Raw genomic sequence first — 24,188 nt, 5'->3', positions numbered from 1 at the left:
CAACGTCACTTGGTGCGTCACTTCTCACCCGGCCTACGAACTCTAGCATAGACTCCCGTTCTAGGGGCTCTCCTGACCTTTTGAGACTCACAATGTTACAGCCTACCACGAGTAGGGAGCCTGCAGCCTGGAGGCCACATGTGGCCCTCTAGGTCCTCTAGGTCCTCAAGTACATCCCTTTGACCGAATCCAAATTTCACAGAACAAATCCTTTTATTAGGGAGATTCAGTCAAAGGGCTGCACTTGAGGACCTAGAGAGCCACACATGGCCTGGAGGCTGCAGGTTCCCCACCTCTGACTAGTCCATTCTATCTCTAATATACCTTCACTTAGGGAAGGAAAGAATAGATATAATAGGAACAGAAGCAAAAGAAGGTCTCTGTTCAGGGTGGCCAGGTGGCGCAGTGAGTAAGAGCACCAGCCCCAGAGTCGGGATGACCTGGGATCAAATCTGGGCTCGGACACTTAGCGCAACACCCAGAAATAACTGGCCGTGTAACCTTGAGCAAGTTACTTAACCCCAACTGCTTAAAAAAAAGGAAAAAAAGAAGGCCTCTGTTCTCATGACTTCATGTAGACCTGGGTGGAATAGTAGGCCATTGGTATTTTTCTGCCAGGAGGCTTACAGCAGTTACTGCTTTTTTACTCAAACATAACCAGGCAGGAAAGAGACAGTTACCTCTGAGGGAGTATTTTGTATGGAATTGAATTCTATATCAGCAGCCAATCAAAAACCTGTAGTAAGTGTGCCAGAAAAAATTATGGAATACCTGTACATGTTCTAAAGTTCATGTTGGGCTTAAATGAGGCTGAGCATGCTTCTAAGGGCTGGACTCTTCTAGGCCAGATTTTTGTTGTGCTCACAAATCAAGCACAGAGAAATTTAGTGTTCACTCAGTGCCCGTTGCTCACCTGATCCTACATGCTCATGGCAGCAAACAGGAGCCAACTCATAGACTTGGGCCTGGGCATTGTTCCTAGAGTAGGAAGTGCCCCTCTCTCCTACCACCAAGAAGAGGTAGATGTTGATACTAATTCCCTTAGTCCTATGAAGGAAAGGGCAATATAAATAAATAATATAAAATATAAATAAATAAAAGGGGGAATCAGGTAAATTGAAAACACAATCAAGGGCAACTCTTTGGGCAAGAAGGAAAAGTAAGTGGGAAATCTACTTAGGCATGTCCACTCCTTCTCACCCTCCTAAGACTCTTCCTGAATGAATACTTCCAACCTTCATCCCATAGGAAACAATACATTTGATTTTATCCTTCCAAGTGAAAGAAAGGAGAATTGTTGGAGGTATCGAATGGGCTAAAAACATGTAGGCAGAGGTGGCTACATCTGGCCAGAGGAAAAGGGGACTAGAAAACAAGTTGGGTATATTCCTAACCTCTAAAAATGACTCAACAGAGACTCAGGTAAGCTCCATATCCCCTCAAATAAGGCAGGGGACAGCCTAAAGGGGAAGTGGTGCTAGAGAATAAATGATGAAGGCATACAGGAAAAAATCAGAGACACTAAAAATATGCAGAGGAAAACGTCTCTAGAAAAGCTTGGTACACATGCAGAAAAAAACAGTAGAAAGTCATTTAAAAACAGAAGAAAAATGAGTAAAACCTTATTAACTTTCTTCACTCTTTTGCCCAGGTTAGTTGTTTTTTCAATGAAATATTTTAGATTTCTTTTATCTTTTTCCATTCCTTTTTACTTCGTTTTATTGTTTCTTGATGTCTCATTAGCTTGCACTTGCCCAGTTCTATTTTTTCTTTTAAATTTTTGGTCTTTATTAATTTGTTTGTTTACTTTTAGTTTACAAGATTCAGTTCCACAATTCCTTGAGTTTCAAATTTTCTCTCCCTCCCCCCTCCCATGGCAGCATACAATCAAGTATAGGATCTGCAAATACTTTCACATTAGACATTATTCAGGTTATAAGGAAGGATTGTATCAGATAGAATGAACAATGGGAAAGAGGAAACAAAACCAAACAAGAAAAAGAGCAGATAGTTTGCTTCAATCTGGATTCAAACTCAATTCTTTCTCTGAATATAGACATCTCTCTCCATCATGAGTCTTTTGGATTTGACTTATAACCCTGCATTGCTGAGAAGAGTCCAGCCTATCAAAGTTGGTCATCACACATACGTTGTGTCTGTAATTGTGTACAAATTTCTCCTGGTTCTACTCTTCTCACTCAGCATCAGTTCGTATAAGCCTCTCCAGGTAAATATGAAATCCATCTGCTCCTCATTTCTTATAGTACAATAGTATTCCATTACATGCATATACCAAAACTTGTTCAGGCATTCCCCAATTGATGGGCAGCCCCTTAATTTCCAATTCTTTGCCACCACAAAAAGAGCTGCTATAAATATTTTTGTACATATGGGTCTTCCTCCTACTTCTATGATCTCTTTGAGATACAACCTTAGAAGTGGTTCTGCTGGGTCAAAGGGTATGAAATTATTTATAGCCCTTTGGGCATAATTCCAGATTGCTCTCCAGAAAGGTTGGATCGGTTCACAATTCCACCAGCAATGCATTAGTGTTCCAATTTGTCCATATCCTCTCCAACATTTGTCATTTTCCTGTTTTGTCATCTTAGCCAATCTGACTGGTGAGATGTGGTACCTCAGAGTTGTTTTGATTTGTATTTCTCTAATCAATAATGATTTAGAGCATTTTTTCATATACTTATAGATATCTTTAATTTCATCCTCTGAAAACTGCCTGTTCATATCCTTTGACCATTTATCAATTGGGGAATGCCAGTTCTATTTTTTTAAGGAAGACTTTCTTCAGTGAGTTTTTGTCCCTCTTTTTCCATTTGGCCTATTTTGTACAATTCTGTAAAACTTCAGAGAGGATTAAAAGTTCACTTAGAAAATATTATAATATGAAAGTGAACCTGAAGCACTTGACAAAAGACAGAATCTCCAGAGAACTTGGATCACCAAAACTTCCAGAATGGTTCAAAAAGAAATATAAAATAAAAAATTAATATTGATCATAAAGAATCCAAGGATTCTGCAAGACAGATGTGAGAAGGGAATACGTGGGAGACAGTCTGCACCAAGGAGTGGAGAAAGGAAACTGAAAGTTGAATATGACAGAGTATGTGAAAGAGAATGATATATAAGAAGCCTGAAAAGGGAGATTGGAGCCATATTGTAAAGGTTTTCAAAACCCAAGAAGTGAGTTTCAATCTCATTCTACAGGAAATAGACAATCACTAGAACTTTTTTGAGTGGGGGAGCAACATGATTAGATCTATGGTTTAGCAATATTAATTTGGCAGCTGGATAGAGTATGGATACAATGTACAGGGGTTAGATTGGATATTGGGAAAGTAATTAGGAAATTATTTCAATAGTCCAGGCAAAAGTTGATGAGGAATTGAACTAAGGCAGCACCTGTGGTGGTTCTGTGTCCTCTGTGTGAGAGAAAGGGAAGGGATAAAAGCTATATAGTGGAGGTAGATTGAAAAAGACTTGGTAACTGTTTGGATGTGAGCTCAGGAGAGGAGTCAAGGATAACTACAAGGTTGGGAACCTCGATGACTGGAAGAATAGAAGTACCCCCAACAGAAATAGGGATGTTAAGAAGAGGAAAGAGTTTGAGGGGCAGATCCTATTTGGGACATGTTGAGTGTGAGATGTTTGTATGACAATTAGTTAGAGATATCCAAGAGTCATTGGAAATGTGGAGTTTAAGCGAGAAACTAGGACTGGATTGATAGATCTGTGATTCTCTTCCAAAGAGAAGTATTTGAACTCATAGAAGCTAAGGGGATAACCAAGAAAGAAAGCCTAGAGAGAGAAGAGAAGAAGGTTTGGGACCAGGATCTCAGAGGGTGGAGTATACCCATACATGGGTGCTGAGACGTGGATAATGATCTAGGGAAGGAGACTGAGAAGGAGTAGCCAGACAGGTAGGAGAAAAGTCAGGAAAGAACCGTATTATGAAAACCCAGAGAAAAAAGAGTACCTGTGAGGAGGAGCTGGTCAACAATGGCAAAGACAGCAGAGGGGTAAAGTAGGATAAGGACTGAGACAAATTAATTGGGCTTGGCAATTAATATATCATTAACACCCTTGAAGAGAGTAGTTTTTGAATAATGAAGGAGTAGTGAGTAATGAGACCAAAAGTTAGATTGTAAGGATTATTTTTTGGTAAGTTATTCAATTGTATTTATTGTTGTTAATTAACTGTTTGATTGTACAATAATTGTATTATATACAATATATGTATACAATGTATACAATAATATAAATTAATTGTATTAATTCATAATAAATGAATAATTAAGTTATTCAATTGCCTTTGAGCCCTGCCTGTGATTTGAAGGTGGCAGGAACTTGCTGATGCAACAAGAAGGGTGGAACAGGAAGGAGAACCACCATATAAAAGCAGGAGCCCAAATTGGAACAGAGCAGAACTGAGAGGAAGAACACCTGTGGTGTTCAGCATTCTGTCTGTTCTGTCTGTGTTGATTTGTATTTGTATACTTTGTCAGTTAGAAGTCTTCTGTCTGTTGAATTGTGTTACTTTGTCAGACAGAAGCACCCTGTCTGTTTACTTGTGTTGATTTCACAGGCAGAAAGTGAATTGAGATGATAGTGCCGGCAATGTGTGTGAATACTGTGGTAATTCTGATAAGTCTGATGTGTGTAGATATTGTTGTGGCTCTGTTAAGTTTTCTCTTCCCAGGAACAGAGACTTCAAAGGGCTTGAGGTGGACTGGTCACCACAAGCTTCAAACTGGAACAGGAGCTGGGAGCTGCCTACCTGTGAGTCCCAGTGATAGTTGGGGGAATTTGGACAAGAGCTAGGAGCATGGAAGAGGAACCACGGAATTTGGGAGCCAGCTCCAAGTCAAGATGAAAGGACCTTTCCTCGGGTATTTAGTGCTGGCTGACAAGATCATGATTTATTGTGACCTAGGGGCAGGAGAACTTTGTACTTTGTACCCCTTTAGGATGATTGAATTAAGGATGATTGGAAGCTAGTCTCCAAACAAGATGAAAGAAGACTTTCTGACTGACTGAGATAAAGACAACTGTGATCTAAGAGTGGGAGACCTTTGTACTTTGTATCCTGAATGATATCTTTTGTTTAAAACTATGTGGCCACTTTAGTAGCAAGTTGTTATGATATATCATTGTGAATGTTGAACTTTGGTTTATGTAAAGTTTTTGCTTTAGTTTACTGCTGAATAGAGAGTTTACTATACTGTGTGATCAGAACCTTAGAGCTATTCGTAGCAGCAGTTCTCTGGAGAGCTACCTGTGCCTGGCTTTACATCCCCAGCTAAGGAGAGACTGAAAATTAGGGAAAGAGAGAAAGAGAATGATCATTAAGGTAAGCTTCCAAGGAAGATAGGAGGGAATAGGATCAAAGGCACAACTTCTGAGAGATAAGAAGGGATGCTTTAGGGGACAGGAACATGTAAATCAAAGTTCTCAAGTATAAGGGCAGGAATGAGTAATGAGAGAGTACCTGGGTTCGAATACCATTTCTGATGCTTACTACTTATGTGACATTGGGAAAGTAATTTAATCTCCTTGGGCCTCAGTTTTCTCCTACATAAAATGAGAGCTTTAGACTAGATAACTTCTGAAATCTCTTTGGCTTCATGTTCCTTGGCTGAGTGCCTATTCTGTAATGGACGTCAGCCTCTGGATATGTTGATATGTCTCCTCAAAGGAGGAGAGAATCAAATGAATAATGAGAGGAATTGTCTGGAAGTGGCCCTGAGGAACAAAAAGCATGTCTATTCTTCCTCCTGATTCAGTGTGTTGGGGACAAGATTGAAGGTACATCCAGTCCTGGAGATGATGGCCAGGGACACAGTTTCTTCAGGGGATTGGGGTAGGGGTAGTGGTAGGGTGGGAATAGGAAAGTTTCTGTGACCCTAAGGAGATGGAAGGAGTGTAAAAGGGACAGGTCTAGTAGGAAGGATGGTTTGTCACCAGCAAAAGGCAATGTTCTATAAGAAACAATAGAGGGAAGGAATTTTATGGTCCATAAAATATAGGGCTGAAATGAATGGATGGATGGATCCATGGTAGCTAGGTAATGGAGTTTCTGCCTCATTACCCAGTGACACTGAATCACAAGGATTCTGAGTGGAGTTACTGGACAGTGAACTGTCATGACACTAGCAAGAGTATAATTAATTTGATCATCAGTTCCTGAGCAAAAGGGGGAGTGGTAGTAGAGCATGGCAGCAAGAGAAATCAAGAATCCCTGGCTTTCTGGTGGTCAAGGAAGGCATAAGTTGAGTCCTTGGGCTTGGCTGATTTTAGAGAGGTGAGGGATGGTTGATGTACTCAACCCTTCAATCCCCATTAGTTCTGCCCCAGGGATTTGCTGTGGCTTAAAATGTGGAGTGCTTAGTGGTCAGTTTTGTAGTTCAGGTGAGCTTCTACCAACTGAATTAGGCTGGATACTCAGGCTATACTTATATAAGGCCATCAAAGAGTTTAGATTTGAAATATCTACAATTTGTGCTACACTGGCATAATTTATAAGAATTCAGGGTACCTCCATGCCCTGATGAGGCATTAGGACAGGATTTAGGGGAAGAAATATCTTTAAGATAACAAGTCAGGAATAAATTATTTGTGGAAATTCATAGGAAGAAGGCAAGGGACTCTGTCAATTTGACAGTAAGTATCTAGATGAAAAGAAATTCACTCGGTCTTCAGGATGTTTGGTTCCCCTGATGGCATGTGTTCAAATACTTGAGACATATAGATTTTGATTTTCTTTTTGATTTTCATCTAGATATTGGATAACATGGAGTCATAGCCTAAAGGTCATTTGCAGAAGAATAATTTAGTCAGGTCACAAAGCCAGATCTCAGAAGTATCTTCTTTTTTTTTTTACTTTATCAAATGCTTTATTAACTTCTAGGTTATGTCTTTAATTTCCACAACATTTTAAGTTATAAATTTTCTCCCCGTTTTTCCCCTACCCACCCCGCAAACTAGCGATCCCACTGGATATCCCCTCCTCCAATCTGCTCTCTGCTATATCTTCCCCCACACCCCCTCTGACTTTCCAGTAGGGCTTGGTGGATCTCTAAGCCCTAGTGCCTGTATATCTTATTTCCCAGTTACGTGTAAAATAATATTAATAATAGCATATATATATATATATATATATATATGTAAGCATTTAATTTTAAAACTTTGAATTCCAGATTCATTCCCTCCCTGCCTTGTCACCCATGCTTACTGGGAAGATAAGCAATATTTCCATAGTGGATATGTTGTAAAAGACTGACTATATTTTCCTCCATCCTATCCCACCTCCCACTTGTTCTATTCTCTACTTTGATCTTGTCCCTTTTCAAAAGTGGATGCTTTCAACTTCCCTCCCCCCCAGCCTGCCCTCCCTTTCATCATCCCCTTTATCATCTCTTTCCCCCCTACTGTCCTGTAGGGTGAGAAACCCTATTTAGTGTGCATGTCATTCCCTCCCTAAGTCAAATTCAATGAGAATAAGGTTGACCCATTCCCTTTTGCCTTCCTGTTCTTTCCCTCCATTGTAACCATTTTCCCTTGCCTCTTCTATATGAGATAGTTTACCCCGTTCTGTCTCTCCTCATCTCCTCTCATTATATTCCTCTCTCACCTCTCAATTTTACCTTTTAAGTATCATCTCTTCCTATTAAATTGGTCCTGTGGCCTCTATCTATGTTTATCTGTACACATTTTTACACACATTCATATATGTATTCATATGCCCATATACCCTCCTATATAGACATATATATATGCATGTATTCATTTATATAGATATATAAACATTTCTATTCCATTCAATTATTCTCATACTGAGAAAAATTTCATAAGTTACAATTATCATTTTTCTATTTAGGAATGTAAATAGTTCAACTTTGAGAAGTTCCTTATGATTTCTTTTCCCTGTTTACCTTCTCATGCTTCTCTTGCTTCTTGTATCTGAATGTCAAGTTTTCTATTCAATTCTGTTTTTTTCCTCAAGAATGCTTGAAAGTCCTCTATTCCACTGAATGACCATACTTTCCCCTGAAACATGATACTCAGTTTTGCTGGGTAGGTGACTCTTAGTTTTAATCCCAGCTCCCTTGACCTCCAGAATATCACATTCCAAGCCCTTCGATCCCTCAGTGTAGAAGCTGCCAGATCCTGGATTATCCTGATTGTGTTTCCACAATATTCAAATTGTTTCTTCCTGGCTGCTTGTAATATTCTCTCCTTAATCTGGGAATTCCAGAACCTGGCTATAATATTTCTAGGAGTTTTCTTTTTGAGATCTTTTTCAGGGGATGATTGGTGGATTCTTTCAACCTCTATTTTGTCTTCTGGTTCTAAAACATCACGGCAATTTTCCTTGAGAATTTCTTGAAGGATGATTTCTAGGTTCTTTTTTTGATCATGGCTTTCAGGTAGTCCAATAATTTTAAAATTTTCTCTCCTGGATCTATTTTCCAGGTCAGTGTTTTCCAATGAGATATTTCACATTGCCTTCTATTTTTTCATTTGTTTGGATCTGTTTCATAGTATCTTGATTTCTCATAAAGTCACTAGCTTCCATTTGCTTCAATCTAATTCTGAAGAAAGGATTCTCTTCAGTGAGCTTTTGAGATTCTTTTTCCATCTGGCAAATTTGGCTTTTTAAGGCATTCTTCTCCTCATTGCCTTTTTGAGCCTCTTTTGCCATTTGAGTTAGTCTATTTTTTAAGCTGTTATTTTCTTCATTCAGGTTGTTGACTCTCATTTCATAAGTTTTTTGCATCATTCTCATTCTCTCTTCCCAATTTTTCCTCCACTACTCTTATTTTTTTTTTCAAAATCCTTCTTAAGGTCCTCTATGGCCTGTAACCAGCTTGTATTTTTCTTGGAAGCTTTTGGTGCAGGAGTTCTGACTTCACTGTCTTCCTCCTGTTCCATGCTATGCTCCTTTTTGTCCCCAAAATAGTAGTGTAAAGTTGGATTTCTGTGCTTGCTTTGCTTCCTTTGCTTGTTCATGTTGCCCCTCAATTACTTGATTTTTGAGCTTTTGCCACAGTAGGACTCTGCTGCCAGAAATGGGAGCTTTTCCTAAATTGCTGGGGTTTTCACAGCTGCTGGAGCTGTTAGTTGGTTGCCCTATCTGAGCCTCCACATGCTCTGGCAAGATGGTCATGCACCCCAGGACCTCTACCCTAGACTGCAATACAGATCCAAGCAGGTTAAAGCAAGAGCAATTACCCCTCGAATTGGTCGCTTGGTCCCCCTACAATCTTCAAGCCAGGAGCTGAAGCTACCATGTGTCAGTGGCTGTAAGGCTGGGACGCCTCAGTGTCTTCTCCCTGCATGGGGTAAAGGCTGAACCACACTCCCAAACTACCACATCCCAAAGTCCACACTGCACTGACCTCTCACTTTGTCCTTAGCATCTATGTGTTGATAATTCTGGAAGCTGTCACAGCTGATAGTAATCTGAGGTCCCTCCAGCTGGCAGCTGGTTGTGGCCACCCTGAGGCTGAAACCTCGGCCTGGCTCGAGGCTGGGCTCCGCTCCCACAGCACTGTGCTGGCCCCTTTCTGCCAGCCTGCTGGATTGTCTTCAGCAGGGGGTTAGCTTATATCTCTCATTTTGTGGGTTCTGTAGCTCCAAAGTTTGTCTAGAATCATTTTTTTACATGAATTGGAAGAGGTGGAAGCCGGAGCCATGAGGAGCCATCCTGTTTCTACTCTGCCATCTTGACTCCTCCCCCAGAAGTATCTTCTTTAGATACATGATGTACAACAGGGGTATATGGGGTGTTCACCGAATACTAGCACCTCTGGTTTGAGGCTTGCTGAGTCCTTTTCAGGCCTACTCATCCACCTTTGGTGTCCAAGTAGCATTCACTTCCCACCCGTGCTCCAAGAAGCTATAGCATGTGCAGTGGCCATGCCTTGGTAAACTGTCTTGGTAGACAGGCTAACCCAAGTTTAGGGTAGCCAAAATGCTGCAGCCCTATAGGTGAGTTAGGATTATGTGAAGACTTCCCTGGTAGAATGGGTGGATGAGAACAATTTGTCCCATGAGGGCAGCTGAAGCAGGCACTGTAGAGTGCTCAGAACCTGATCAGTCATTGAAGATGTTAGGGCCATCCACTGCATAATAGGAAACTTTGATGACTCTGGAAGAGAGAGTGAGGCTGATGACTTTGTGCAGCTCTCCCTCACTTCAATTCATGTGCAAGTCAAGACATTATCCCATGATGTCACTGGTCCTCCTTGAAAATTAAGAGTAAACAACAAAAAACATGTACAACATCTGAAATAAAAACACAGAAGTGGCTCCATAAAGGGCCATCCAAATTCAAAACAAGCTCCTGAAAAATAATTGTTAACTTTAATGAAGAATATGGCCCTTTGTCATCTGTAACCACCACCAGAACAATTCAATGGAACCTTCCCTTTCCCAGCATTGTGCATGCACACAAACACCCCTCCCCCTCCGTGCGCACACACACACACACACACACACACACATCTGTGAAAGAAAAGCAGAATGGAAAAATTAGTATACCTTGGAATTGAAAGGTGGGTGGACAGCTATTTGGACTTTTAGAATATTCAGATTAAGCTACTAATGGCCAAACTTTTCCCCAGGCTCTATTGGGTCTTCACAAAATTACTTAAATTAATTCAAGAGCCATAATATATGCTGAAGGTTTTTAGTATGCAGCCATTAATTATAAACACATGGAACAGCACTCAAGAAGATGGGGGGTAACATTTGGTGCTGTTGATGAGGCAGCATAATCACATGAGAAATCATTGACAACTCTTTCCCTTGCACATAAGCACACATTTACTTACTTGCCATGACTAAATGTTGGGGAAATCTTTCATGGAAATGCTTAGTTCAAGGGTGAAGTACAATTCTAAGTATCAGAAATTAGCAAGGACCTAAAGATGGAGACTAAAAATAGAATCTAACTGCTTGGATTCCAATGGGAGAGGTCTTATAAAACAAGTTACCCAGTGTAAAAGTGGTGCCATAACAAGACATTAAAATTCATATGAGGCTTCCAAGCTTTATCGGGGTCATTGAAGGAAGAGCAATTATGGCGGATCAGCCTGAGACTATTCTGACATTTTAGTGCAAGGCAAAAGGAAAGAACATAAGTAGCTACTATAAAAGATTGAAGCTTGGTGAGGTGTTTTGAATGAGATAAATGGTTACATTAAAACAAAACACATCCTGTATCTTTCTTGTGGTCCACTGCTGACCTTTCAGCCTAAGTCTTTTGTTTCTGTAATTGCTTTCTCATTTATGTGCCAGCTCCTCTGAATTCAGTGCTCTGGAGAAACTCTGAAGCTAACCTGGTCTGAATCCATCTTGGCTAAATCCAGAAATCATGTGCATTGTCAATCCACCCAGCTTTGAATATACAACCCTTGGGCTGAGCTGGTAGTGCCAATACAATATTCACCAAGCTGAAGGTGACTGCAAATATGCTGGCATAGTGCTCAATCACAAAATATAACAGACTCTCCAAATAGAAGACAGAAGCAAAAACATTTATTCAGACAACAGAAAACCAAATCTCAACACCAGGAAACTGAATTCATCATAGAAACATAGAAGTTAATATACTACAACTTAGAAGAGAGCCACACCATCCTTTAACCTTCCCACAAACCAACATTCACAAGCCTAGCTGTCTGCTTGGGTATATCCTCTCTTCCCTCTGTCTCTAACTGGTCTGAATTCCAGCTTCCTATGGGATCTGCTGCACCCTTCAGCAAGCTCCTCCCACCACAGGCTCCATGTGATTACATTCAGTCTATTAGGGAAAATCTTCAAATCAGGGAAGATCTTCAAATTCCTATTACCATTACAGTTGGCCTGATTGGTGAGTTAGGGAAAATTCACCCAGTTCACTATCTAGTCAACTAAGGGGCAAAATGGGCTCAGACAACCAAAATGTTTTCTGGACTACAGCAATGAAAGAACTTCATTACTGGTCTGGAATTCAAAAAGTACAAAACAATATGGATCTTCAAGGGAACACCCTCACTATTGTAACACACCGCCCTGTATTCTACTTATTCTCTACAAACTTTGGTTTTGACCAGTGCTTGCTTGAATGATCAGTGAGTCCCAACAACCCAGGTTTGGAGAATGTAGCTGAAATTTCAACAAAAACAGCTTGGGGTTAATGGAATGTAACTGTGCAGGAAACTCCAGGGAAGGCAGCTGGCCATCAGCGTGTTTCATAGATGTGGAATTTTCATTACAATTGACTTCATCATAACATGAACCACTTGTATCTGTTTAAATAACTGTTGGCTGTGAGATATAGTGTGGATTAGCAGAAAGCACATTCACTCAGGAGTCTTGGAATTTTATTTTGCCTTTGCCATTGACTTGTAATGGAACTTGGAGTGAATCCCTTAACTTGCCTGTGCCTTTATTCATTTTACTTCCTCAACACCTTTCCTTTACTCTTTCTTTCCCACAGTTTTTCCTTTACAAAATAATATTGACTCTGAAAGCTTTCCTCTTCACTCCTTTTCTATCACTGCTTCTCCTTAGTACTTTATTCTGTTGTGCTCATCAACACTGCGTCTAATGCCTTTGAAATGCAATTATAGCAAGGTTTTCTTGGTTTTTGAATGATAGCAAGTTTTAAGGTCCTTGAAGCAAAGTGAAGCATTCAACTAAACAATGTTGAATAGATGCTGACCTCTGCTTGTAACTTCTCTTGCTTTCTATTTCCTACACACAACTCCCTTGTTGTTGATGCCTCCAGATCCAAAGAAGAAACTGAAACCCATAAAGGGAAAGGGAGCCAATTCACATGAACTGAAAAGAAAAAAGACTAAACCCACAACTATTTATGGGTAGAGTGAGCCAATATAATAAAACTGATATGATCACCTAAATTTATTTGTTCAGTGCCTTACCAAACTACCAAAAGATTACTTTAGAGATCTAGAAAAAAAATAATAACGATTCAGCTGGAGCAGCAGTGTTAAACTCAAATAGGAGTGGGAGCCACTAATCCGTAGATGAGGATCCCCAAGGCCACCTATTGACTTAATTTTAAGATGCAATGTTATCTACATTTTATTGCATTTTAATTTATTTAGTTAAGTATTTCCCAATTAAATCTTAATTTGGTTCAGATAATACTTGGGAAAATATGAACTTGTTTGACAGCCCCAATCTGGAGAAACAAAAGGTCAAAAACCTCAAAGGAAATAATGAAAAAAAGTGGGAAGGAAAGAGTACCTCAAAGGAGTTATCATCAAAACAATTTGACACTGGTAAAAAAAAATGGAGAGGTAGATCAGTGCATTCAATTATTATTATCTCCACTGTCACGACCACTATCTAGCATTTATATAATGCTTGAAATGTATAGAGCATATATTACTTGAACATATATAATAGAACATATATATGCAGAACACACACACACACACATATATATATATATATATATATAAACATATGTTACATCATGTGATTATCACAACAACCTCTAAGCTAGGTGCTATTATTATATCCACATTTTACAGATAAAGAAATCTAGGCTGAGAGATTTTAGATGATTTGCCCAGTGTTACAGACGTAGTAGGTGTCTGAGGTGGGATTTAAATTCAGGTCTTCCTGACTCCAGATCCAACACTTTATGCATTACAATATAGCTGCCTGATTAGTAACCGAGTGTTCAATAAACTCAAAGACCTCAACTACTGGGGGAAGGACCTACTATTAGAGAAAAACTGCTGAAAAAAACTGGATGGCAGTCTGGCAGAAATTAGGGTTAGAACAACATCTCCCAACATCTAAGCTGCAATCTCTCTAAGCTCCTAGGGGATATATGACTTAGATGGCAAGGATCACATGATAAATAAATTAGAGGATCACAGAAGAATTTATGAATGAGGGGAAGAGTTCCTGATCAAACAATGGATAAGGAGGATAAAGAAGACAAAATAGACAATCTTGATCACATATAATTAAAAAGTTTCATACAAACAAATCCAATATAGACAACATTTGAACAGAGGCAGGTAACTGGGGAAAAACTGAAATTTCTCTGGCAAAGATCTCATATCTAAGATATAAGAAACTGATTAAAATTATTTTGTTTTCCAAAGGCATTTAATGAAATGACTTGGTAAGAAAACCAACAGTAAACCATTTTCCTCCTAAACATATCTGACAAATACAGGAATCATTGGAAAGAATAACATATGTTGGGGACTTAAATGGGAAATCACCCGTAGGGTCGTGGCAACTCACGTCTGTGACGCTGCAGGGCCACTGATATCTTTTAGGGGTGGAATTGTTCTGGTCTTGCTGTACCTGTTCTTTTCTAATATTGTAGTTTCCACTGAATGTGGCATAGCCATTGTCTTTGCTTAGTCATATAATCTTTTGTATTTTTAAACTCACTAAGGAATATTTTTTAAAATTTAGTTCATCCCTCCCACTCTCCTTCCCACATTGAGCAAGTTATTAATAAACAAAGTAAAGAACATATTCCTCAGTACATATCTATGTAGTCTGGCAAAACACATTCCCATGTTAGCAATGTCCAAAAATTTGTCTCTTCATTTTAAATTCCTCACCTTTGTCAAGAAGTAAGTGGTATGTTACACCTTTATTCTTTTGGACTCATGGTGTATACATATAATTGAACTGATAAAAGTTCTTAAGTCTTACAACGCTGTTTCTCTATATAATGTTTTTATTGTTGTACAAATTGTTCTTCTAATTCTATTTACTTCATTTAACATTAGTTCGTAAAAGTCTTCTCAATTTCCTCCAAAATTGTCCAAATTTTAACTTCTTATGGTATAATAATATCCCGTTACATCCATATACCACAATATGCTAATTTTTGGCTACCATAAAAAGAGATGCTAAAAATATTTATGTCTGTGTGTATATGTGTATGTACATATCTGTATGTATATGTATGTTTACCTGTTTTCCTATATCCCCTTAACATTTGTTATTTTCTTCTTCTGTCTGTCTGTCTAATAGATGTGATGTTGGACCTCAAAGTTGATTTAATTTTTTTCTTTACTTATTAGTTATTTAAATAATTTTTAATCCAATTTGGTAGTTATTTGAATTTCTTCATATGGAAATATCCTGTTCAAATGCTTTAATCTTTTGTTTGGGGATGGTTTATAGTCTTTTAAATTAGAATCAATTCCTTATACATTTTAGAAATGAGAACATTACAAAGGAAACTTTTTGTAAAGATATTTTCCCCAGTTGTCTTTTTTTTCTTTTTAAATTTTTACTATATTAGTTTTATTTGTGCAAAAGTATTTTAATTGTATATAGTCAAAATTGCCTAACTTATCTTGTGTGAGCCTTTTTATTACTTGTTTAGTTATACACTCTTCATCTGAAGTTAGCATTTATATAGCACTTTAAGGTTTGCAAAATGCTTTCTTCCTTGCTTCTATAATTTGTTTACAATTTAGTTTTTTTCTATATAAGAATGTCTATCTGGATATGATATTAGGTGGATGAATGAATGAATGAATTATTAAGCAATTACGATCTGTGGGGCACTGTAAGCACTAGGGATACATACAGAAAAATAAGACATTATCTGCTTTCAAGGAACTCACATTATAATGAGGAAAATAGCATATATGGAAGGTTTTAGCTGTAATTCAGACAGAAAGGTTCCATGGTCCTTAGGTCTTTCTTCTTTCACGTTATCTCCACTTGATAAAATCACATCAGTTCCTGATGTTGAACCATTTGGCAGTGCTAAGAACCTTCTTCTCTGCGTCTTCAATAGATGTGGCACCAGAAGCAGCAGTTTCTAGGCTGTCTCTCAACAAGAGGTTGCTTGTTAAAATGTTGACTGAGGGCACTGGGCTGGAAGCATTGCTATTCCAAAGACTCTTGGGTTCAGGGTCCCGGGCTATCTCTCTGAGGGGAGATCTTGGTCAAGGTGGTAGAAGTGATTTAACATGCCTGATACACACTGCCTCTTATCTCTCCCTTAGGGAACTTTACTGCTTTAGCTAGTCTAGCTGGCCTGGTCTGTGAATGGCAGTTGGTAGGGGATGGCTGGCCCCATTTGCATGGGATTTGCTTCCCTGGAAGATTGATGGTTGTGAAGGTTAGTCTGAAAGTAGGACTGGTGGTCTGTGGGTGTTGTCACTTCAAGGGTTCTTGCCTCTAACTGCCTGTTGATGGTGGTTGGTCAGAAGTTGGTGGTGATGAAGGAGGTGAGTCCCTTCTTCCCAGTGATTTATCCTCTCAATTATGGCTACATTGGGCTGGAAGAAGGTCAAGTGGTTGAGGGAATATTGCCATTCCTAATGCTCTTAGGCTTAATGTCCTAAGGATGTCTTCATTAGGGTTTCAGAGGAAATGGCATTCAAAATGGATGGTTATGGCAGTTAAACTAATCTGGCATTTGTTGCCTCCTGTGTCCCCCCTCAGTTTGTCTAGCAGATTCAGCTAGACTGAGCCTGGTGAGGATAGCTAGCCCTTTCTTCACAGGAATTGCTTCCTTAGATGATGGCAGTAGTGGCTTGGCTAAATTAATTTCTTTCAGATTGTTGTCCAGTTTTCCCAGAAGTTGTGTTAAATAATGAGTCTTACCTGAGTAACTCAGGTCTTTGGGTTTATCAAATAGTAGGTGACTATGTTTGTTTGCTTCTATATGTTATATACCTAATATGATTGACATCTTTTTTAAAGAAAGCTAGTACCAAATCATTTTAAAATTACTATTTCGTAGTATAGTATGAGATCTATTATTGATAGTTATGTTCCCACTTTTGAGAATCTTGACCTTTTTCTTCCTTGATATTAATTTTATTATTTTATGGCTCTACAAAATATTCTTTTGGGGGGTCTGATGAGTACATCACTGGGTAAATAAATTAATTTAGGTAGTATTGTTATTTTTATTATATTGGCTCAACCTGCTCATGAATAACTATTGCTTTTCCAATTATTTAGGTTTATCTTTATTTCTTCAAAGAATATTTTTTTAGTTAAATTCATATAGTCCCTGGGTGAAACTTGGAAGACACATTATCAAGTATTTTTTTAGATTTTGTAGATATTCCAAGTGGAATTTCTCTTTCTAACCCTCCTTGATGGTTTTGTTTGTTATATATGGGAATGCTGATGATTTGTGTAGATTTATCTTCTGTTCTGCAACTTTGTTGAAATTATTTCAACTAATTTTAGTTGACTCTCTAGGATTTTCTAAGTATACCATTGTCTTTTTTTTAATATGAGGTTAGATTTTTTTTTATTTTGGACAGGTGAGGTAGGGCAATTGAGGTTAAATGACTTGCCCAAGGTCACACGGCTAGCTTTGTGTTAAGTGTCTGAGTCTGGATTTGAACTCAGATCCTCCTGACTCCAGGGCCAGTGCTCTATTCACTAAGCTACCTAGTCACCTCTTACCATTGTCTTATCTACTCAAAGGAATAATGTTTTTTTCTTATTGTCTATATTCTCTCAGTTTCTTATTCTTTTTCTTGTTTATTGCTATAGCTAACATTTCTAGCATATGTTGAATAACAGTAGAAAAAATAGATATTTAAAAAATGTTAACTACTGAGTCTCCTTATTTTGTCCAGTCTAGAAGAGCAAAGGGTACTCATGGGACACATCCCATTATTGATCAATGTGGGAGCTTTGACCTTCTCTAGTTCCTTACTCCTTAGGCAATATGGTAGCCCCTACTCACAGTGACTCAATATATTAATACCAAACTTATTGCAGACACTTGATCTTTATAGCCAATAGTAGCTCAGAATTCCTGAGCTCAAGAGATCCACCAGAATTAGTCTTCCTTGTAACTAGTATTCCAGATGTATACCATCATATCCAGTGATAATAGGCAACCTTGAATTAGCCTTGATCTTATTGGAAAGACCTCTAACTTTCCTCCATAACATATAATGTTTGTTCTTGGATTTAGATACTTACTATTAGTATATAAAGGAAAGGTCCATTTATTCTTATGATGTCTAGATTTTTTAAAAATGGAAATGAGTATTGGATTTTATCAAAAGTCTTTTCCTCATTGATTGATATAATCACATCATTTTTATTATTTATATTATTATCATGACATTATATTTATAGTCTTCCTTCTGTTGAATTTATCCTATATTCCTGGTATAAACCCAACCTGGGAATAATTAATAATCTTCCTTATATATCTTGTCAGATTCTTTGTTAATTTTAATGAAACATTTTGTATCAACATTCATTAGGGATAGTGGTCTACCGTTTTCTATCTTTGCTTTGTCTCTCCCTCTTTTAGGTATCAAGACCATATGTGTATCATAAAAAGAGACTGGAAAGGCTCCTCTTCTTACTATTGCAAATAGCTGATATGTCATTAGAATTAGTTGTTCTTTGAATGTTTGATAGAATTCACTTATGGATGGATCTGGCTAAGGAATTTTTTCTTTTGGGACTTCAATTGTGACTGATTCAATTTCTTTTTCAGATATTGAGTTATTTAAATGATATATTCTTATTTTCCTAATCTGAGTATTTTATATTTTTTAAAGTATTTATCTATTTCCTCTAAATTGCCACTTTTGTTATCATAAAATTGGGCAAAATAGTTTCTGATAATTTCCTTTATTTCCTCTTCAAAGGTTTCAAGCTCTCCTTTCTCATTTTTTAAATACAATTTGGTTTTCTTTTAAAAATCAAGTTAGCTAATTTTTATCTATTTTATTGGTTTAAAAAACTCATGGTTTTATTTATCAATTTGGTGGTCTTTTCACTTCAATTTTATTAATCTTTTTAATTTTCAGGATTTGCTCTTTGAAATTTAGTTTGGGAATTGTATTTGTTGTTTTCAGTTGCATGCCCAGTTCGTTGATGTGTTCTTTCATATATGAGAGGATTTAAAGATATAAAATTTCCTCATAGAACTGCTTTAATTGAATCAAAAAGTTTTGGTATATTCTTTCATTATTATAATTCCTTTGATGAAATTTCTACTGTTTCTATGATTTGTTCTTTGACCCAGTAGTTCTTTAGAATTATTTTGCTTAGTTTCTTACTACTTTTAAATTATTTCTTTAAGGGCCTTTTACTGAATACAATTTTTCTTACATTATCATCAGTAAATGTATTGAATATTTCTGCTTTTCTACATTTTTTGTTGAGGTCTTTATGTCCCATTACATTCTTAACTTTTGTAAAGGTGCTACATACCACTGTGAGGTATGCAAATTTTTCTATTCCCATTCAACAACTTCTAGAGGTCTATTATCTCTAATTTGTCTAAAACACTATTCAGGTTCTTAATTTATTTCTTGTTTACATTTTAGTTAATCTGTCTAATACTTATTAAGTTCCCCAACTATTATAGTTTTATTGTCAATTTGATTGATTTTTCATTTAAGCATCTAGATGCTATGTTATTAGGTGTTAATATTGATCCATTTCATATGGTGCTTTTGAGTATAATGATTTTTTTGCTTATATGTTCCCATTTTCCTATATTTGCTGTAATTATCTCTGAAAACATTAATACTACCCCTCTTTTTTTAGCTTAGTTAAAGCATAATAGATTTTGCTCAGCACCTTATTTGAATTCTTAGTGGATTTTGTGTTTCAAGTGGGTTTCTTGTTAATAACATATTGTTGAATTCTACTACTTTGTAATCATTCTGCTATCATCTTCCTTTTCATGGATAAGTTCATTCCATTCATATTCAGAGCATTATTATTATTGTGCTTTTTCCTCCACCCTATTCTTTTGTAAGTTATTCCCTTTTTGTTTCCATTTTCCCCTTTAAAAACAAGGTGGTAGAAGAGAGGGAATTTGCATGGTACTTTTGATCTTATAAGTGAAACAGCTGATTTCTTCTCCATTATGGCTATTTTCTTCTCCTTACCCCATTCCTAACAGATTTCCCTCTTGTAAATAGGCAGTTGTCAGTAAAACAGAATAAGGCTTTATTTAAAAAAACAGAAAAACAAAGCTGAAACTCACAAACCAGGAACCATTATTATCAAAGAGCTATGTATATTCCCAGAACCAATTGCCATCCTGAATATCAGAGTTCTCCTGTTCCAAAAGATTTTTTTCTTTCATGTTTTCTCCACAGGTCTTTATTGCACTCATGAAGACCATGCCTACTAAGGCATGAAGAAGATGTGACACTCTATTGGTTGAGTATCTATAGCAATGCAGTAGTAGTCCTTTTGAACTACTGCAGAAGGAAAGTTAACTTTCAGGAAGTTAATTATACCCAGGTCATGCTTCTACCAGTCAGGATTTTCTCTATCTTATGGAGTTGCCATTTGGCAATTGGCTCAGATTTGCAGGTTTGTAAATAAGCTAGCTGTTTAAATCTGCCACAATAGGAAAAAACCAGTTTTAGGACTATTCAGTATTAACATGGCTGGTTCTGGCTTCAGATAAGCAAGATAAATAAACCACTCCCTGGGTGGGAACTAGTTGCCCTTTTCTAAGTCATCAGAGACAAATTTACCGAGCCTGAACTCCTTCTAAGTACTTTGGGTTTTCTTGTTTGGTGTGTTATGCTTGCCAATAAGCAGGCAAGCTTCGTAAAGTGGATCCCTCTTTCAGAGTGACAGACACATGACTGTTAATATTATTCTATATTTGGCTGAGCTGAAAGTCTATGTTTCTTCCTTAGGGAAACTCAATATATGGTCTGTAACAATCATAAGAGCTAACATCTTGCATTGTGCTTCAAAATACATAAAGCATTTTCCACACATGATCTCATTGCAAATCGTCTGGCAAGGCAAATGTTATAGGCAGAGCAATTACTAGGTGTTTTTTATATCACCTGGAGCATGAAGCATGAAGGGCATCCTCATTTGGGGTGGGAGGTTTGGGGAACTGACCTTATGGGGAAGATGAAGACCCTAAGATAACACTAAGTGATTGATGGGGAAAATGCTCATTTCTGAGGAATCTGGTCGTTTGGTTGTTTCTAATTACACTAAATATTGCTGATAACTCTCTAGACAATTCTTTAGGGTACAAATCTGCATTGGTAGAGGGAATTTTCTTAACTGGGAGTTCCCTAAGCCAGTGAAATCACAGGTCCAGTCCATAACTCTATTATTAATAACTAAGTGATAACACCAGTTGTTAAGAAGCCTGTTTCTGGGGATGGAGTGCATTGGTTACTTTTTCTGGAAAAAGATGGGTGCTTTTGGGGCAGAGGATGAAAGAGGGTTTAAATTAGCTTCACTTTCCCATTTCCTCTAATCCTCAAATTACCGTATTAGAGCTAGAAGAGACCTTAGGAATCATTTGATCTAACTCCATGATTTCATGGAGGAGGAAACCGAGGCCCTAGAGAGAAGCAAGGTCAAGACAAAGGTTTATTGAACCCTAACTAAATCTGAAGCTGAGATAAGATAGAATCAAATGCAGTTCAAGTCTCATAGATCCACAGATTGTTAGAGTTGGTGGGACCTTAGTGTAATGGCAAGCAAAGAAGAACTTAGCACCTTGTTTCAACTATTTAATTATTTAGCACCTTGTTTCAGTTCAAGTTTCTTTTAAGCCTTGCCTATGATTATATCACGGCTTTGTTAAGAAACAGAACTTGTCAACCCCATAGTGGGAGGAACTTGCTGATACAAGAGGAAGGGGCAGAATAGGAAGGAATTGATGATATAAAAGGAGGAGCACAAGCTGGGAGAGAGCAGAGCTATTTTGTCTTCCCAGAAACAGAAACTGTGAAGGACTTGAGGTGGACTGGACGCTGTGAGCTTCAATATGGAACTGGATGAAGAGCTGGATGAAGAGCTAGGCCAGGAGCTGAGAGCTGCCTACCTATGAATCTAGATGATGATTGGGTAGATTCAGGCAGGAGCTGGACCCATGGAAGAGGAACCATAGAACCTGGGAGCCAGCCTTGAGTCAAGATGGAAAGACCTCTCCTTGGGTACTTAATGCTGAGAAGATCATGATTTACTGTGACCTTGGGGTGGAGAACTTTGACCTTTATACTTTGTGTTCCTTAAGGGGGACAAAACAACATGCTTCTAACAGTCAGTATTTTCTCTGTCTTATGGAGTTACCATTTGGCAATTGGCTCAGATTGTTCAAAATAGCACAATCAAAGATGATTGAGTGAAGGACTTACTGAATGATTGTACTTCATGTTCCTTAAGGAGGCTTGCTCCTTAAGAATGATTGAGTTAAGGACTTACTAAATGACATTTTTTGTTTAAAACTATGTGGCCACTTTGGTGAAAACTATGGGTCCACTTTAGTGATAACTTGTTATGTTATAACATTGTGATTGCTGTACTTTGGTTACTGTGAATGTTTTGCTTTAATTTACTGCTGAATAAACAGAGAGTTCACTATACTATGTAATCAGCACCTTAAAGCTGTTCAAAGCAGCACTCCTCTGGAAAGCTGCTCATGCTTGGTTTTACACTTAGTGACTCTTATTTTTCAGAAAAGGGAACTGGCACGTGGAGCTAGGTCTAGTATCTAGTAAGGACTAGAACATAATCCTCCTGACTCCTAGGCCACTGATTTTTTAGGTTGTTGAAACTGGGCCTCTCTTTGGGGCACATGGGCACAGGCCATCCCAAAATAGTGGCCCTGGTTCCATGGTTCAAAACAATAGTTAAGCAGTGGGAGATGGCCTTCTCAGCTTGCTGCTGGTCCCTGAATTGCTCCCTTTTCCTAGGCAGTGAGGCATGTTAGGAAGTACCCTTAGGACACTGCTGTCAGCATTAAGGGAATGTCACTGGGCCAACCCCAGACCTTTCTCTCTACTCATAAGTAGGGTCTAAGCTTGAGTTCTGCCAACTTTGGCTTCTGCAGGGAAACTCTAGTCCCCTAATCCCATATCTGCCTTTCTGCTTGTCACCTGACCTTTACATCTCCTTCCCTGGGCAATTGTCTGCTTTGGGTCAAAGACCTTGTAGCCTATCCTAATTACTTCTACAACTATAGGTATTATCTTCATTTTCTAGATGAAAAAACTTATGTTCAAAGAATTAAAGTCATACAACTAAGAAGTATTCCAAGTAGTGGGATCTGAACCTAGGTTTTCACTTATCTAAAGTCAGAAAGTGACTTGCCCAAGGTGGGAAACAGAAGGGAATAAACATTTATATAGCACCTACTACGTCCTAGGCTCTGTACTAAGTGCAAATGCTATCTCATTTGATCCTCACAACAACCCTGGAAAATGTGTTATTATTATCCCCTTTTACAGTTGAGAAAACTGAGGTAGACAGAGGTTAAGTGACCTGACCAGGTTCACACAGCTAGTAAGCTTTTGAGGCCATATTTGAACTCAGGTCTTCCTAACTCCAGGCCTGCTGTTCTATTCACTATACCATCTAGAAGCTTTAAGCTTATACTTATAAGGCGCCAAAGTTACACATGTACTAAAGTAAGTATGAATCAGTATTTGAATCGGGATTTTCTGACTTTTGTCTACAAATGTAGGGCTCTTTCTACTTTACTATATAATTATCAATATAAGAATTCATTTAAAATTTTTTAAATCACACTTACAGAAATTTGATTTATATGTACTATTCTGTATAATAAATGGCCCAGAGCACTTTTGCACCCTCCTTTTTCCTCTAGAAGTGAGTCATTGCACAGGTGAATCCTATGATGAGATAGCTTGGGAGAAAAGTAAAGGAGTTTATAGTTAATTTGGGCATTTATAATAGTCAAAATGACTTAAAGTTGTTCTTAAAATAATATTGCTATTACTATATACAGTGTTCTCCTGATTCTGCTCATTTTACTCTATTATTTCATTCGTCTTTCCATATTTTTCTATGATCATTGAGCTCATCATTTCTTATAGCACAGTAGTATTCTATCACAATCATATACCACAACTTGTTCAGCCATTCCCCAGTTGAGGGGCATTGCTACAATCTCCAGTTCTTTGCCACCACAAAGAGAGCTGCTATAAACATTTTAGAACATACAGATTCTTTTCCTTTTCCCTTAATCATCTTTGGAAATAGACCTTGTAGTGGTGTTACTGGGTTAAATGTTATAGGGCATGGGGTGGCTAGGTGAGTAGAGTGCCGGCCCCAGAGTCAGGAGGACCGGAGTTGGGATCCAGCCTCAGACACTTAACACATACACACACACACACACACACACACACACACACACACACACACACACA

Source organism: Petaurus breviceps, unplaced genomic scaffold, assembly GCF_028583685.1.
Source record: "Petaurus breviceps papuanus isolate PSGF00001 unplaced genomic scaffold, PetGlider_PUasm1.0 38, whole genome shotgun sequence".
In the NCBI taxonomy this organism is placed as follows: Eukaryota; Metazoa; Chordata; class Mammalia; order Diprotodontia; family Petauridae; genus Petaurus; species Petaurus breviceps.
Note: the sequence above shows the minus strand (reverse complement) of the source record.